At 37.5% G+C, this 19,118-nt stretch overlaps 1 long non-coding RNA gene across 1 annotated transcript; it reads left to right on the forward strand.

The window, feature by feature from the left end:
• On the forward strand, nt 7,341–10,652 carry LOC110263442. The gene is made up of 2 exons (XR_002349099.1): nt 7,341–7,408; nt 10,539–10,652. It is a non-coding gene; the product is annotated as an uncharacterized LOC110263442 (long non-coding RNA).

Genomic DNA, 19,118 nt, shown 5'->3' on the forward strand with positions numbered 1-19,118 from the left:
CATTGGTTGGTTAGGAAGGTGGTTTGAAAAATATTTCAAGTGCATAATTACTAAAACTAGATGTATTAGAACACACTTAACAACATATCTAGAGATTAATATATGGGCTACTAGTATAGATGACACTAGTAACATGATAAAGAAGAGAATATAAGATATATAATGAGTTATTAGCATTGTTAAAGTCATTAGAGAGTGCTGGTGTTAACCTGCACCAGTAGACTGTGAGTCCGGTTAAACTTATCTCCTATTTTTAACTAAAACAGATCAAATAATATTATAATATTCCTCAAGCAGTTCTAATATTAATATAATAATAATAATATTATATTATTTCTCTTCTCTCATGAATTGAATTTGCCTCGTCAAACTGAGACTAACTATGAAAACCGGAATCTGAAATTCCTAACTGAAATGGCTCAAAAACTAGTTTTTTGCGATTGTGTTGTTTGAGCTTATCTCAGAAGATATTCTTGCATAGTGATGATATAATGATAATGTCGATTGAGGTGCATGATGATACAATAGATGTGCTTCCTTTATTAAACTTCCGAAAACTCCACTTCTTCAAACAAAGTCTCGTGTATCCAAAAATTGGATTGCTATACTGCCAATTGATGGAGCAGCTGGGTTAATTATTGAACATTCATACGTGTTGGAATTGGTGAATTCAAACCTTGATTCTTTATAGTAGAACATTCATCCCACGATGTGAAAACAATAATGTAAGAATGAAATAAATGTGCTTAAAAAGATGTAAAGAAAATAAAAAGATGAAAAAGTGATGATTATTAAAAAATAAAAAAGTAATGAAGAAGTGTATCAAGAGAAAAGGTATTATACAAAAAAAAAAGTAATTTGAAATTAAAAAAAGTGTGAAATTCTTCTAAAAAAAATTCAAAATTTCAAAAGTATACTTGACTTTAGTTGAACCTTTTCTTATATACATATTGTTAACAAATTGTTTTTCAACAAACTCTAACTAGTTCACATTTATTTTTGCTAATTAACTACAAAAAAATATTTTCATAAGTTCAATTTTATTTTATATTTAATTAAATTAGTTAAACCTTAATTAAATTTTAGTTGAATTATTAAACTATTAAACCAATCATTCTCACTCTATCAACTCATTGATCTTGATGAGTTTAATTCTCACAACCTTATCTACAACTACAACAAAACAAATATAATAATTACAAACTTACAATATATTCAAATTTCAAAGCCACAAATAAAAATTAATATCAACTTCATAAGTCACTTTACCACTTCTTGACACTAAACATACATATAACATTAAAAAGATAATATAATTAGTATTTTTTATTGAATATTTATGAAATTATTTTGTTTTATAACGATAAATAAATATATAGTAATATACGTTTTACTTTCTTGATAATAAGGGCAAAAGTTTCAAGGAACTTCAAAAGTCCTGATATGGACCTCTACGATGGAACTACTAACCCAAAGCATCACTTAAGCAATTTTAAAAGTCGGATGTATTTGGCCGACACTTCTGATGCTACTCGCTGCAAGGCTTTCCCAACGACCTTGATGAAAGTAGCGATGAAATGGTTCGATAGCCTCCCTCCCCCCCGAGGTCGGTCACTAGTTTTGATGACCTTTCGCGGAAGTTTTTTATGCGATTCTCCATCCAAAAGGACAAAGTGAAGCACGCACCGAGTCTCCTGGGAGTAAAACAGGAGATCAGAGAACTTTTGAGAGACTACATGGAAAGGTTCAACACAACGTGTTTAGAAATCCAAGACCTGCCCACGGAGGCAGTGATTATGGGCCTAGTAAATGGACTCCGAGAAGGTCCCTTCTCCCAGTCCATCTCGAAAAGGCACCCGACCTCCCTGAGTGATGTACAGGAGAGAGCTGAAAAGTACATCAACATGGAGAAAAATGCCAGACTGCGAGAGCCGAACTGGCGACCTGAGCACTCTCACTCATAAAAAGAGAAAGAGAGAGAGCCCAAGAAAAAGGAGGAAGTCGGCCCTGAAAGGTCTAGGAGATATCACTCCTATACTCCTCTATGAGTCTCCCTAGTTGATGTCTACAGGAAAATTTGCCATACTGAAAGGCTACCTCCCCCTAGACCCATTAAAAACAAAAAAGGGGGAAAGTCTTAGTGACTACTGTGAGTACCATAAACTATACGGTCACTCAATAAATGATTGTTATGACCTGAAAAATGTGATAGAAAAGCTAGCCAGAGAAGGTCGGATGGATAGATATCTCATGGAAAGGTTGGACCATCATGGCAAGAGGAAGCGAGATGATGAGGACCAAAGAGACCCGCCACCACAAACCCCTGAAAGACACATACACATGATCTCAGGAGGGTTTGCTGGAGGTGGTCTCACAAAGTCATCTCACAAAATGTATCTGAAGGAAGTCTACCAAGTCGGGGGCGAAGTCCCCGACCTCCCAACCATCTCTTTCACTAAAGAAGATGTGCAAGGCATAGTTTCCGGACATGATGATCCGGTGGTGATCACTATGATCCTTGCCAATGCCCATCTACACAGAACCCTAGTAAATCAGGAGAGCTCCGCCGATATCCTGTTCAAACCAGCGTTTGATAAGCTGGGATTGGATGAAAAGGAATTAAGAGCTTACCCTAATACCTTATGTGGGATGGGGGATACACCAATAAAGCCACTGGGGTTCATACCCTTACATATAACTTTTGGAAAAGGGGCAAAGTCAAAGACTCTGAACATCGACTTCATAGTCGTCGATGTGGGTTCAGCCTACAATGCTCTAATAGGCAGAACAACGCTAAATTGGCTCGGAGCAGTGGTTTCCACCCCCCACCTTTGCATGAAATTCCTAACACTGGAGGGAATTGCAACCATTAGGGGAGATCAGAAGCTGGCAAGAAAATGCTACAATGAAAGCCTAAACTTGAGAGGAAAGGGCAAGGAAGTGCACACAATTAAGCTCGAAGGAGTTAGAGCTAAAGAAAAGTTACGACCACAACCCGGGGGCAAAACTGAAGAGGTACAGGTCAGGGAAAAGGAAGGAAAAAATACTAACATAGGAGCCAACCTGAAAGAAGATTTAAAACAAAAGCTTATAAGGCTCCTACAAGATAATTCTGACATCTTCGCTTGGAAAGCCTCTGACATGCCAGGGATAGATCCCGAACTCATGTCGCATAAACTGTCAGTATACCCCGAATTGTGACCTATTCAGCAAAAAAGACGGAAGCTCGGACCCAAATGGGCCCAAGTGGTGGAAGAGCAAATACAAGCCCTCTTAGAAGCCGGCTTCATCAAAGAGGTTAAATATCCGGCGTGGCTGGCAAATGTGGTGCTGGTCAAAAAGCAAAATAGCAAGTAGAGGATGTGCGTCGATTACACCGACCTGAACAAGGCGTATCCTAAAGACCTATATCTACTTCCAAACATTGATACCTTAGTAGACTCCAGCTCGGGGTATCAATACTTGTCGTTCATGGACGCGTACTCGGGATATAATCAAATTTCGATGTATAAGCCGGATCAAGAAAAGACATCTTTCATCACACCAAAAGCAAACTATTGCTATGTGGTCATGCCTTTTAGGTTAAAAAATGCAGGAGCCACATATCAAAGGCTGATGAATAAGGTATTTGCACCTCACCTTCGGAGTCTAATGGAAGTCTATGTAGATGACATGTTAGTAAAAACTAAGGATGATGCCGACCTCTTGACTGACCTCTCGCAAGTCTTCAACACCATTAGGATGCATGGGATGAGATTGAATCCCGCAAAATGTACCTTCACGATAGAAGCATGAATTTTTTTGGGATTTATGCTTACATAAAGGGGGATTGAAGCCAACCCCGACAAGTGCAAAGCAATCCTTGAAATGAAAAGCCTGACTTGCTTAAGGGAGGTCCAGCAGTTGAATGGCCGACTTGCAGCTCTCTCCAGGTTCTTGGCGGGATCAGCGTTAAGATCCCTATCACTTTTCTCTCTACTAAGGAAAGGATGCCAGTTTGAATGGACTCCTGAGTGCGAAGAAGTATTCCAGGAGTTCAAAAGGTTTTTGTCCGTAGCCGACAAAGCTGTAGCATCAGCTCTAATACAGGAAGACGAGGTCGGGCAGCATCCTGTGTACTTCACCAGTAAAGTTCTACAAGGCCCTGAATTAAGGTATCAAAAACTTGAAAAGTTTACGTATGCCTTAATCGTAGCCTCTCGAAGGTTACGGCCTTATTTTCAAGTACACACAATAAGAGTTCGAACGAACCAGCCCATGAAGCAAATCCTTTAGAAAACGGACATTGCAGGAAGAATGGTTCAATGAGCCATAGAGCTATCCGAGTTCGACCTCAAATATGAAACTCAGACGACAATTAAAGCCCAATGCCTCACCGACTTCGTGGCAGAATATGCAGGAGATCAAGAGGGAGCCTCCACTACATAGGAGCTATACGTGGATAGATCCTCCAACAAAGTCAGAAGTGATGCAGGCATAATATTAGTCATCCAAGAGGGGACCCAAGTAGAAGTCTCCCTCAAATTTGAATTTCCAGCTTCTAACAATCAGGCAGAATATGAAGCCTTGATTGCAGGGTTAAAGCTGGCCGAGGAAGTTAGTGTGACCAAAGTAGTCGTGTTCAGTGACTCTCAGGTGGTGACCATACAAATAAATGGAGAGTATCAGGCTAAAGACCCCAACATGAAGATGTACTTAGACAAAACCTTGGAGCATCTTAGGCGTTTTGCAAAGATCGAGGTCAAACACATAACTCAGGATCTCAACAGCAGAGCAGACGCACTCTCCAAACTAGCAAGTACCATGCCAGAGGAAATAATAGAAGCCTGATCCAAGAAACTCTCCAAGAACCCTCAGTTACAAAAATAGAGGGCAAACAAGACGTCCTTGAAGTATCCGGATTGGACTTGGGATGGATGAACCCAATAATCGAATACATGAAATTCGACATCCCACCCAAAGAAGAAAAAGAGACCAAGAAAATCCAGAGAAAAGCACAAAACTACACTTTGGTAAAAAATATCCTCTATAAAATAAGGATATCTACACCATTATTAAAGTGTGTCCCAACCTCAAGGACAACAGAAGTCTTAGAAGAGATCCATAATGGTATTTGTGGGAACTATCTCGGAGCAAGCTTCCTGGCTAGGAAAGTCATATGAGCCGGGTTCTATTGTCTGACCTTGCAGAAAGATGCCACCAAATTCGTAAAGAAGTGTCAGCCATGCCAAATGCTTGCAAACTTCCATGTCGCACCCCCAAGGAGCTCATTAGCATAACTTCTCCATGGCCTTTTGTAAAATAGGGATTGGACCTATTGGATCCCTTTCCCCAAGTGCCTGGACAAGTAAAATATCTAATAGTGGGAGTAGACTACTTCACGAAGTGGATCGAAGCAGAACCATTAGCCACCATCACAGCCCAAAGAAGTCGAAGGTTCCTTTACAAGAATATTATCACAAGGTATGGAGTCCCTCACTCCATCACTACTGATAATGGAACTCATTTCACCGACTCCACTTTTAGAAACTTGGTAGTTAGTATGAAGATCAAGCATCAGTACACCTTGGTAGAGCACCCGCAAGCAAATGGGCAAGCTGAAACAGCTAACAAAGTCATACTGGTTGGGTTGAAGAAAAGGTTGCAAGATGTAAAAGGAGCATGGGCTGAAGAATTCCCTCAGGTACTATGGGCTTATCGGACTACACCTTAGTCTGCCACAGGAGAAACACCCTTCCGACTTGCTTATCTCATAGAAGCCATGATACCAGTTGAAGTCAATAAGCAAATCCCAATGGTGAGCTTCTACGACGAGGTTGGCAACATACATGGGAACAAAGAAGAGCTCGAGCTACTCCCTGAAGTCCGAGAACGAGCCTAAATAAGAAAAGCAGCATTAAAACAAAGAATGACAAACAGATACAACAAGAAAGTCATTCGAAGAAGCTTCACCCCAGAAGACTTGGTTTGATCAGAAATGACATCGGAGTCAACAAGTCGGGAGAAGGAAATCTCACTGCTAATTGGAAGGGGCCGTATAAGATAAGTAAAGTCTTAGGAAAGGGATACTACAAGGTAACCGACTTGAACGGTACCGAGCTACCTAGGTCGTGGCATGCTTGTAATATGAAAAAGTACTATAGTTAAAAGCGAACTCCACTCCCTGGTGTACTCTTTTTCCCGACTTCATGGTTTTTTCCCAAAAAGAAGGGTTTTCCTGAAGGGGGTTTTAACGAGACATCAAAGTAGAGACTAAGGGGAAATAATTTTTAACCCCTTAGTAGCAAAAAAAAAGTACCTTCATTAATAAATAAAGATCTTTTCACTTACGTCTCTTTGTAAATTCCATTAGTTATTATCATTTTTCTACGAAACGCACCGACTTAAGCTCAATAAAACGTGAAAATCCCATACCCGACCTACATGGTCGACAGGATAAAATGACGAGGTACAAGTCAGTGTAAAGAGGTTACACGGTCGATCATAGTAACTCGGAATTCCAAAACTTAAAACGACTACTTAGTCGGGAGAACTGAGAAAATAGAAGTGCATCGCAAAAATAACCTAAGTTATAGAAACTCAATAAGCGAAAATTGAGTACAAGGAATACAAAAAAGAGACAAGAAAACCCATCAAAAATCAAAGGCAGAAGTTGTCTCTAGTCTTTGAAAAATCAAGTAACTCTGATAAAGCACAGCCTGCCAAGATAAAAGGTTTTTTTCAAAGCAGAAAGATCAACGAGGATTTTTCTACGAGAAACCTAGCAAAAGAAAAATTTGCAGAAAGCATGCACGCACCAAATATATTATAAAACCCTTATCCAAAAAAAGGGCAAAAAGTTAAGCGCATTTTTTGTTAACGGCCATAAAAGGCCAGAAAAGTCAACAACAAACCACCACAAAAACAATAAATAAAATTGTTCAAAGAAGGGGCCCACAAAACGGGCCACAGATAGCTCAAAAACAATTAGTTGGAAGAAGGATTGGAGTCACCAGTAGGAAGAGAGGTCGGGTCAGCGGCAAGGGAGGACGGAGCAGTTTCTTCGGGAGCAGGGGTCGGAACATCTGAAGACGTCGGCTGAGATCCCTCCAGTTGATCCTCACAAGGAGAAGATTCTACAAGTCTTTGTCCACGGGTAGTGGTGTTAATATGTTTGGCCCTATAGGGCTTTGGCCCTACTTTATAGGGACAGAAGAATAAAAAGTCCTTTAACTAATAGGGTCAAAGTTTTAAAAAGCCCTCAAGGCCAAAAGCAAAGCCCTAAGGCCAATCCATGGGTTATCTAATCCTCTTTTTTTTTTTTTTTTACATAATCTATTTCAACAACACACATAAAAATGATTAAAAGTCATTAGTTTGTTTTATCCCTTTATCATTTTTATGCATAGAAAAAAATTGAAAAATAAATGTTAATAATGTACATTGATCATATTAAATCCAACTTTTAACTATATATATCAAGAAATCAAACATGGCATTCACTATCTCATCACCCTTTTCCTTACTCTTTAGTATCTACCATTAATAATGTCTCTAGAAAATCAAAATAAAGTTGACACAAAAATTCATCATCTAAAATCATGAATGTTGAGGGGGATGCATCGTTTCTGTTGACACTTCTTCTTCATGAATTTTACCAATTTCATCATCTAAAATCAACCAATTAAAAAACAGTTAGAAGCTCAATTTAAAATATTATTTGAAAAAAATAGCATAAATGTTTACTATCATGATTTGGAACAAATCCACGTAACCAACTCCTTGTGCAAATAAGCATTTGGACATGCTCATGAAGAGTGGAACTTCTGTATTTTGTTAAAACACGTCCACCAATATTGAATGCAGACTCAGATCTTACCGTACTGATGGGAATACTTAAAACATATCTGGCCATAACTGACAGAGTGGGAAACCTATCCTCATTAATATTCCAAAAATTCAGCACATCATACTTCAAATCATCTTCATTCGTGTGAATCAAACCTTCTTTTAGATAAATCTCTAATTCATCTTTATCCTTGGAAGTTTGGGTTTCACAGTCAAATTCTCTGAACTCCTAAAAGATGTAGTATAAAGATTATTTAAGTAACAAATAAACATAATAGGAGAAAAATTAAACTATATTAAAATTAAATACCTTCATCACCATTTTGCTCTTCTTTGTAAGCCTTCCTTCTTCAGGTGACTTAGGAGATTGGTTACTACTTTGAGAAATTGTTGAACCACCAAAAGTATTTGTATACTCTCCATACAATCTTTTAAATTTCTCCAATACTTCATTTTCCTTCAATTCAAAGGTTGAAGGATCTAGTTTTTTGTAACAAAACCTCAAGAACTTTAACTTTAATTGAGGATCAAGAATTGCCCCAAAAGCCAAGACAGTGCTAGAATCCTTCCAATATTTATCAAACTTCATCTTCATTCTGAAAGCCATGTTCATAATAACAACATCATCACAAGTTTGATTGTCTTTCAAAAGACATTCAATTTTCCAAACTTGCATAAAATATAAATTTGATGTTGGATATGATGAACCCGAAATGAGGTTTGTAGTTTCATAAAATGGCTCTAAAAATTCACACATTTTTTTTTGCTAAGCTCCATTCTTCATTTGTCAGACAATCTTTATAAGCTCCATCTACAACACTAAGAATGTCAAACGCTTTTTCAAATTTAATTGCACTTTTCAACATCATATATGTAGAATTCCATCGAGTTGGAACATCTGATTTTAGACCAACACCTTCTTCAATTTCGGCTTGCTGCACACAATCTTTGAATTTCATCATTCTCCCATCAGAAGCTTTCACATATTTCACACTCTCTCTGATTTTAAATAAAGCTCCAACAGCCACGTTTAACCCTTCTTGCACAATCAAATTTAAAATGTGAACGGAGCAACGTACATGAAAATATTCTCCATCGCAAGGCAAACTATTCTGCTTATGTAGATGAGTTTTTAAGATGTTTTGCATGTTGTCATTTGCAAAAGCATTATCTAAAGTAATAGAGAATACTTTCTTATCAATACCCTATTACTTCAAAGAGTTAAATAAGACTGCTTCCATATCAGTTCCAGTATGGGAGGAATCATTCGACAAAAATTCAAAATCTTACTCATTAGTCGCCAATTCTCATCAACAAAATGAGCTATCAGACAAATATATCCTTCAGTGGTAGATGCTGTCCACACATCAAATGTCAAACAAATTCTATTAGGTATCCTAGACATCTTCTGCCTCAATTTCTCTTTCTCTGTTGAATAAATCATTTGAAGATCTGAAACTAAAGTGTTTCTAGAAGGCATTATAATCATTGGACTAATGTAATTAATCCAATCTCTAGTACCCTCATACTCAACAAAGCTAAAAGCAAGATCATATTTTGCTATAGCCTGAGCGAGTTTTTTTCTATGAACATTTTGATCAATTTTGGTTGGCAGACCCTCTATATCATCATCAAATCTAATATTGAGGGGTATAGATTTACAAGAAACTATATGACGACTCAAATGAGAAGTCTCGTAACCATTCTTAGTTTTCGGATTTTTTCCAATTTTGTATTCATGATGACAAAAATTGCATTAAGCATTTTCAATACCATCTCTGTCTTTTCCAATCTTCTTAAAAAACCTCCAAACATTAGATTTTTTACCAGAATCAACACTACCAGAAGCTTGAATAGGAGTCTCAGAAATAATCTCATCATCCATGTTTATAAATTTCCTAAACATATCCAAATAATGTGTATTAAAATTCTATAGCAACAACAACAACATTCATTAATTCATATTAATTATTCATCTTATCTAAATAGGCATATGCAACTGCAAAATTCAACAAATTGAACTAATATGACAACTATATACACAGTAGAAATGACTAAAAAAACTACCTTCTATGAGATTATGTGCTTATATAAAAATATTTAATCACAGAAGTCTTTCACCAATCTTTAAGAGGGAGGGGGGATATTACCAACTTTTTAAGTCTTTCATCAATTTGAAATTAACACAGTAGACATTAGATAGTACAAAATGTTCAGAAATCCTAACAATGAAGCAAATCAAAATCTGCACACTTAGCAACAACGAACAAATAGCATTATAGCAATGAGAAAAAAGGAGCTCTTGATAAAGAGTTACATACCTACTTAATCCAAAACAATAATTTCAACATTAAAGCACCTAAGTTTTATTATCTCCCTTATTTTTTCCAGTTTATATACTCCTTCATCTCTCTCAAACCCAACTATTTATCTTCAAAAGTTGCTCAACAGTACCATCATGTACTTTAAATTAGATCCCAAAAGAAAGAAATCCCATAGTTTTGTTGGAAAAATGAGAGCCAAGCACGTGAACATACTCATTTGTCAAATTTGAAGCAGACAAATGAAGCTCAAAAAGACATTGGTCCACTGCATTTATAATTTTGTTTCATCCACTCTAGCACAAAATGTCACAGCCATAAACAACAAAAAGAGGGTAAAAGGTGAAAAAAGAAAGGTGAAAATGGTGGGACTCTTTTGAATGGTTTTAGAAATAAGTACATATAATAAAAGTGGCTTCACCTACACGTTACAACTAGAAAGGAGTAAGGAAAAACTCTGAAGCAAAACAAAAGCCTAATAGAACAATGATGGTGACTTGAAAATAATAAGTAAGCAAACCTTTGTTTTATATATATTTCACAGAAAGCAGCATAGTTTGTAAAATGTTGTGAGGTGATGAGTCTCCAAGGAGTCACCGGTTGCCGGATTTAACAGCGAACTGCCTGCAAGAAATTTGTTACTTCCCTTGTTCTTGACCACCGTTTCATAAATTGTTTTTCTAGAAGTACTAGAAAGAATTTACTGTCCAAAAAGAGAAAATACAAGCGAGGAAAAAGTCCATCATTCTGTTTGCTTAACTAATAATGATATCAGTTAATTTACCTTTTATTTCAATTAGAAGAGTAACTAAAAAGAAAATTCTTGATTAAAAACAAAATAATTACCCTCACTCCGAGTATTATTACTATGTTTTTTAGAATGTTATTGCTATTATGAGATTATGTATTAAAAAAATAGTCACAACAAAATATTGAAGGTATATGATAATAATTAGATGAACTTAATGTCAGTTTAAGGAAGAGAGTAAGAGACTATGCAGCATGAACATAATTCATCAAATCCAGTGAAATCATATCTCCAATTTTTTACTTTACTCATTGATGAGAAGACTTTTGCGTGGTCTAGAAATTCACAGATAAATCCTCGTTGCAAGTATAGTTTCTAAACCAATAAGAGTCCTTTCATACAAAAGTTTTGATTGTCACAAGTAACAAACCTCTTTAAAATTGATAACCGAAGTATTTAAACATCGGGTCGTCTCTCAAGAAATTGCAAGGAGGTGTTCTTATTATTGGTTATGAGTCCTGTAAATTGAGGTTTTGGGTTGAGAAATAAGAAGAGAAAATTGCAAGGAAAATAAAATAATAACTAATAAAGTTCTTAGCAAAATATGAGAACTGGACGTCATATCCTAGTTATCCTTATCAATTGTGATGAGAATTGGATTTTGCTCCCACTTTGTTAACCTCTAACTATGAAGGTAAGTTAAGTGGATGAATCAATTTGATTCCTCAGGTCCTAGTCAATTCCTAAGAAAATACTAGAGTTATTGAAATTCAAATCAATCAGCAAAGATAATTATCAATCACAAGGAGTTTGATAACTCAAGTGCCTCCAATTAATCAATTCAAGCTAAGACTGTAAAAAGCTAAATTAAAAATCATAAACCTAAAATACCTCAAATTGTATTAAATAGAAAATCAATCTAAACATAAAGAGTTCATGAACCAAATTGAGAAAATAAATAAAAGGAACATTGAACCTGAAAATTGAGAAGAAGAAATCCTAGGTCCTTTAAGAGGAATCCTAATCCTAAATCCTAAGAGAGAGGAGAGAGCCTCTCTTTCTAAAAACTACATCTAGACCTAAAATTGTGAATTATGAGAACCTCCTGAGTCTCTGCATGTTCCCTGACTTTAATCTGTGTTTCTGGGCCAAAAACTGGGTCAAAACGCGGTCTGAAATCGCCCCCGGTATTTTCTGAATTTTCTGCAGATCGTGCATGTCACGCGTACGCATCGGTCACGCGTACGCGTCACTGGCCGAATTCCCTTTCCACGCGTGTGCGTCAGGCGCGCGCTCGCATCGTTGTGCTGATCTGCTTCCACGCATACGCGTCAAGCATGCGTTCGCGTCGCTGCGATTTCTCCATTTCGCGCGTTCGCGTGAGCCATGCGCTCGCATCAGTGTTCGCTGGTCATCTCCTCGTTTTCTTGTGTTCCTTCCTTTTTGCAAGCTTCTTCTCCATTCTCTAAGCTATTCCTGCCCTATGAGGCCTGAAATATTTAACACACGGATCACGGCATCGAATGGTATAAAGGAGAAATTAAAATACACAATTTAAAAGTTTTAGGAAGCAAGTTTTCAATCATAGAGTAAATCCAGGAAGGAATTGTAAAACCATGCAAATAATATGAATAAGTGGGTGAAAATCTTGTAAAAACTACTCAAATTAGCACAAGATAAACCATAAAATAGTGGTTTATCAACCTCCCCACACTTAAACATTAGCATGTCCTCATGCTAAGCTCAAGGAGACAAAGAGAATTAATAAGGGACAGTAAGACTCATGAAATGCAACCTAATTATAAATGCAACTATATGCTAAAATGATTCTACCTACCTGGTTAAAAGCAAACAAGTTCTCCAAGACAAATACGAACCAATTTCCACTAATTCAAATCGTACAATAAAAAGCAAGTAAACTTGTAAGAAGAGAGCTCATGAAAGCAGGGAACATAGAATCAAGCATTGAACCCTCACTGGTAGTGTATATCACTCTAACTCTCAAGTGTCTAGGGTCAATCACGCTATTCTTCCCTAGTCATACTTTCTAAACCTTGTTCTTCATCTAACCAATCAACAAATATTTAGTATACCAATGCAAACATCATGAGGTCTTTTCAGGGTTGTAATGGGGCTGAGGTAAAGGTAAGGATACATGTATGGCCAAGTGAGCTGTAATATGAATCTTTGACTAACCTAAGCTCTCACCTAACATACATATACTTTGTATACTTTTAAATTCATACCTAGCTACCCAAGATTCCCACTTTTGCATTACATACTCATGTACCAAATTTTTTATATTTCTTTACTTTTATCACATGTGCATTGATTTTTCTATTAAAGCTTAACATTGGGATAATTTTGTCCCCTTATTTGTTTACTTATTTATTGATTTTTTTTTGAATCATAAAAGCAAACATAACTTATCAATGCACATGGATTTTCCATTATTTTTCTATTTTGGTTTTTCATGAGTAGGTTCCCAAATTTCCAATATTCAAATAAGTTAGAAACATGATACATTCCCTTATTAACCCATGTTCCCACAGTTTTTCCACACTTAGTTGATGCACAATCTCTATCTTAAGCTAACCAAATATTCAATTGGGGTATTTAATTGTTTTTCTGCTTAAGGCTAGTGATGTGGTTATAGAATAGAAGGGAATTAAAAAGCTCAAAGTGGCTAACAATGGTGACATAAAAGGGTAGGCTTATTTGGGATAAGTGAGCAAAAACAAGTAATGGCCTCAATCATATGCAAGCATGTAAATATACTAAATAATGGACATATAGAATGGAACATAATCTAGATTGCAGTTATAGAGAAGGAAACACACAAGAATAAAATGTTGTGGTTAAATAATGTAACTATATAAATAAGCTCAAAATCTCACGGATTGTGTGTTCTTTGGCTCAAGAACCATGTTCCAAATACAACTTCAAACAAGTTTAACACAAAAATTTTGATTTTAAATTAGTGAAATTTTTCAAAAATAGGGTCCTAGAAAGAAACTTATTATTTTTCAACCAAGTAGTACTTAAATACAAATAATCAACTACACACGCAATCTATTGTGCAATGTAACAATGAACTAATAAAGAAAATAAGACATTGGTGTTGAGAAGAGAATAACTAACCCATGGAGATCGGTATCGACCTCCCCACACTTAAAGATTGCACCGTCCTCGGTGCATGCTGAGATGTGTAGGTGGACGGGCTATTCCAACTGGCGCTTTTCTTCGAAGATTTTGCAGATGGACTTGTCTGTCTCCCCATGTAAACGTCTTCCAGTTCCCTTCCAGGTGGCCATCCTGAAAAAAAAAGGGAAGAAAAGTAACCCAATAATAAAGATAAGAAAATAAATGAAGTATGGGAGGGTTAATGCCAAATGATAAGGGTCTCATTTACATGGAAGCTTCAACATGTACGTGAAAAAATAATAGAAGCACATGGCATACCAGTGGTGCAAAATTTGCAACAATGGGAAGAGTGTGGGTAATGCAAGATAGTGTATGTTTATGTCAATGTAAGAGGGGTACAAGTATCATATAAGATTAGCATTGACCTATAAATAATATTACCAAACAATGGAAACAAGTCACGAAGCACCAAAATGATATCAGAAAAGATACAACAGTTGAATAAGAAATTTTAACACCAATGAAAAAATAATAAATTTAGAGAAAAAAAATAAAAATATGCACAAAATGAAAATGCAATGAAAGAAAGTATGCAAATAAGTAAGTAAAATAGAATGGAAGTGAAGAAGGATGATGAAGAAAAAGAAAGTAGGAAAGAAAGAAGAAAGAAGAAAAGATAGAAGAAATTAAGATTAGAGAAGAAAAGATAAGATAATTGGCACTAATCTGGATAAGTTGTGCGACGCAGGCGACGCGGACGCGTGGATCACGCTTTCGCGTCACTGGCGATAATTGCAAGTGACGCGGAAGCGTTGGTCACGCAGACGCGTGACTTGATTTGTGCTAGTGGCGCGAGAGCAGCCTCGCGTTCGCGCAACTCTCTGTTTCAAACGCATTTTGCCAAAATTTAGGGTGACCCGTGCGCGTGGGTAACGCGCACACGTGAATGGTCTGATTTTGTAAAACGAAGCGGCCGCATGAGGCACGCGATCGCGTGGGAGGGTTGGTGCTTCTAGCATGGTTCCAGTCCCACTCCATCATAACTTGCTGCCATACACCCATTTACGTCGATTTTACAGGCCACGCATTCGCGTGGGTGACGCGGACGCGTGGGGAGGCTATATCGCAAACGACGCGAATGCGTCAGTGACGCGGTCGTGTGGTCATGTTTGTGCCTAAGGCACGCCTCCAGCCACGCTTTTGCGTGACTCTCTGTTTCTTTTCTTCTCGTATCCAAGGCACCTGTGACGCGAACGCGTCGCGTGCATTCCTTTTTTTTGATGTAGTATGCAATATGCAGAATGCAGAATGCAAATGCTGATATGGAGGTTATGGATAATTCCAGGTTCAATAGAATAACACAAAACTTTAAAACAAACAAAACAAAATAAAATTAAAATTGAAAAGGAACGATCATACCATGGTGGGTTGTCTCCCACCTAGCACTTTTAGTTAAAGTCCTTAAGTTGGACATTTGGTGAGCTCCTTGTCATGGCGGCTTGTGCTTGAACTCATCCTGAAACTTCCACCAATGCTTGGACTTCCAATAAGCTCTATCAATATCAAGTAAATTTCTCATGCTTTGATGGAGTTCTTCACAATCTTTGAGCTCCCAAATTTGATCCTCATATATGCCTGGATCCCAAATATTGTTTCTGCACCCGTCTTCAAGTTGATCATCATGGTTCCATCCGGGTGGCAAGCACTCTGAATTCTCTACGGAGTACCAAACTCTTCTTTTAGATCTAACCAAATTATCACCAGTTGAGCCCTTACATCTTTCTCTTGAAGTATCAACCTTGATAAGCCTTGATTTGCAACTCCAACCACTAAACATTCTTCTCTTACACTTAATGCCACAAAGGTTCCTAAGTTGGCCGTCCGTTTCAAGAATACGGTACTCAAGTGGGATAGAAAGATGAACAGAGATAAGTTTTACCCACTCAAGCGAAGGAGTAGACGACAACCTAGGTGGATGGAGAAGTCTCCAACGTTCTTGACAAAGCGTACTCAACTCCCGTCCATCCTTTTCGAAGGGCTTCTACTTCCACATCATTTGCAGACTCAATCAGAGAAGAGTCTTCATACTCAAGGAGTTCGTTTGCAGATGTAGATTTATCACTAGGAGGACTTGATGCATGATTCTCATCACCAAGGGAACTTACTTCTTGATCTATCCCATCCAAGTCTTCATAAAGAATATGCCATGGAGGTTGTGCACTGGCCTTTCTGACATCAATTTCAATCTTATTGGAGGGGTACTCTACAATCCTAGATTCCCATGGAGGTTCAGCATCTCCTAAATCTTCAACCACTTCTTTCTCTGTAACTATTATGGATTCCTCCACTTGTTCCAATACAAATCCATGTTCCTCATTGTCCACCGGAGTTTCTAGTGTCTCCTTCATGCTACGCTCTTCTTTTGATTCTCCACATGTAGCCATGAGATTACTTTGAGTGTTCAGATGTTGGGAAGCTAATCGATTTACTACCTCGGTCAAGGCAGTCGCGAATTCTAGTACTCCCTGTTTCATCTCTCTTTGCCTTTGAAGAAGAACACCAATAGTGTCATGCATTGAAGGTTGAGGTGGATATGAGAGATCATTACTTGGGAGGAAAGGTTCATGATAAGAGGGTGGTTCATCACTCTCCATCTTTTCTACTTGTTGCACAGCACACTTCAATTCCTTGTTCTCAAATTGAGATTCTTTAGCCATGAAAGCTTCGGGTGCTGTTCGGCTTATCGCTCGGTCCAATTGGCGAAGGGTTGCATGAAAATTTTCCACTGTTTCCTTGAGACAATCCTTTGATTCTTGTTGCGCTCGGCTATCATAAGTAGGATCATAAGGCTCTTGGATTGATGGATGTGGATGTGGTATATATGGAGGCGGTGGTCCTTGGGAGTAACTGGGTTAGAATTGGGGTGGATCTATGTATGGCTCATATGGCTCATAGGGTGGTTGATATGGTGGATAAAGGTTAGAATCATGTGATGGTGTTTGGTAGTAGGGGGCTTGTGAGTATGGTGGTCCAGAGTTGTGTTGAGGAGGCAGTTCATAATCATATGGTGGGCCTTGTTGGTAACTACAAGGGGGTCCACCATATCCATCATCTTGGTACGCTCTCTGGAATGGCTCTTGACTATAGTAATTTGGTGGAGGTTGGTTGTCACGAAAGGGTCCACCATAACTATTGTCTTGGCATGCATTGTGGGATGGTCTTTATCTGTGGTACTCTGGAAGGTGTTGTTGCCGAAAGGGTTGATCAGGTCCTCGTGGCTCCTTCCATCTCTGATTGTTTTGACCTTGATGCATGTTCCTGTTATAATTTCCATTCCTTGTAACAGCATTGGAACCAAACTCAAAGCGATAGGGGTGAGAATTCATAGTAAATAATAAAAATTAAAAGCGAAAATAAAAATAAATAAACAAGCAAAAGAAAATATTTACAATAACCAATAACAAGGCACACATTTGCGATTTCCCGGCAACGGCGCCATTTTGATGAGAAGACTTTTGCGTGGTCTAGAAATTCACAGATAAATCCTCGTTGCAAGTATAGTTTCTAAACCAACAAGAGTCCTTTCATACAAAAGTTTTGGTTGTCACAAGTAACAAACCCCTTTAAAATTGATAATCAAAGTATTTAAACCTCGGGTCGTCTCTCAAGGAATTGCAGGGAGGTGTTCTTATTATTGGTTATGAGTCCTGTAAATTGGGGTTTTGGGTTGAGAAATAAGAAGAGAAAATTGTAAGGAAAATAAAATAATAATTAATAAAGTTCTTAGCAAGATATGAGAACTGAACATCCTATCCTAGTTATCCTTATCAATTGTGATGAGAATTGGATTTTGCTCCCACTTTGTTAACCTCTAACTATGAAGGTAAGTTAAGTGGATAAATCAATTTGATTCCTCAGGTCCTAGTCAATTCCTAAGAAAATACTAGATTTATTGGAATTTAAATCAATCAACAAAGATAACAATTATCAATCACAAGGAGTTTGATAACTCAAGTGCCTCTAATTAATCAACTCAAGCTAAGAATGTAAAAAGCTAAATTAAAAATCATAAACCTGAAATACCTCAAATTGTATTAAATAGAAAATCAATCTAAACATAAAGAGTTCATAAATCAAATTGAGAAAATAAATAAAAGGAACATTGAACCTGAAAATTGAGAAGAAGAAATCATAGGTCCTTTAAGAGGAATTCTAATCATAAATCCTAAGAGAGAGGAGAGAGCCTCTCTTTCTAAAAACTACATCTAGACCTAAAATTGTGAATTATGAGAACCTCCTGAGTCTTTGCATGTTCCCTGACTTTAATCTGTATTTCTGGGCTAAAAACTGGGTCAAAACGCGGCCCGAAATCGCCTCCAGCGTTTTCTGAATTTTTTTACAAATCGCGCATGTCACGCGTACGCGTTGGTCACGCGTACGCGTCACTGGCCGAATTCCCTTTCCACGTGTGCGCATCAGGCGCGCACTCGCGTCGTTGTGCTGATCTGCTTCCACGCGTACGCGTCAAGCACGCGTTCGCGTCGCTGCGATTTCTCTATTTCGCGCGAGCCATGCGCTCGCGTCAGTGTTCGCTGATCATCTCCTTGTTTTCTTGTGTTCCTTCTATTTTTGCAAGCTTCCTCTCCATTCTCTAAGCTATTCCTGCCCTATGAGGCTTGAAACATTTAACACACGGATCACGGCATCGAATGGTATAAAGGAGAAATTAAAATACACAATTTAAAGTTTTAGGAAGCAAGTTTTCAATCATAGAGTAAATCCAGGAAGGAATTGTAAAACCATGCAAATCATATGAATAAGTGGGTAAAAAGCTGATAAAAATTACTCAAATTAGAGATAAACCATAAAATAGTAGTTTATCACTCATCTCTGAAGTTTTAACAAGAAGTAATTGAAGAGAAAAGTAGAAGAAATGACCAAATATAAGGAATGCATATACAGAGGAAGAGATGAAATTTTGGATACTACATACTAGTGTTGCTTTGCACATCTATATAAAGCTAATTATCTTATTTATTATGTCATTACCATTCTCATGAAACTCATCCAAATATGAA

This window comes from Arachis ipaensis, chromosome B06 (genome assembly GCF_000816755.2).
Source record: "Arachis ipaensis cultivar K30076 chromosome B06, Araip1.1, whole genome shotgun sequence".
NCBI classification, from domain to species: Eukaryota; Viridiplantae; Streptophyta; class Magnoliopsida; order Fabales; family Fabaceae; genus Arachis; species Arachis ipaensis.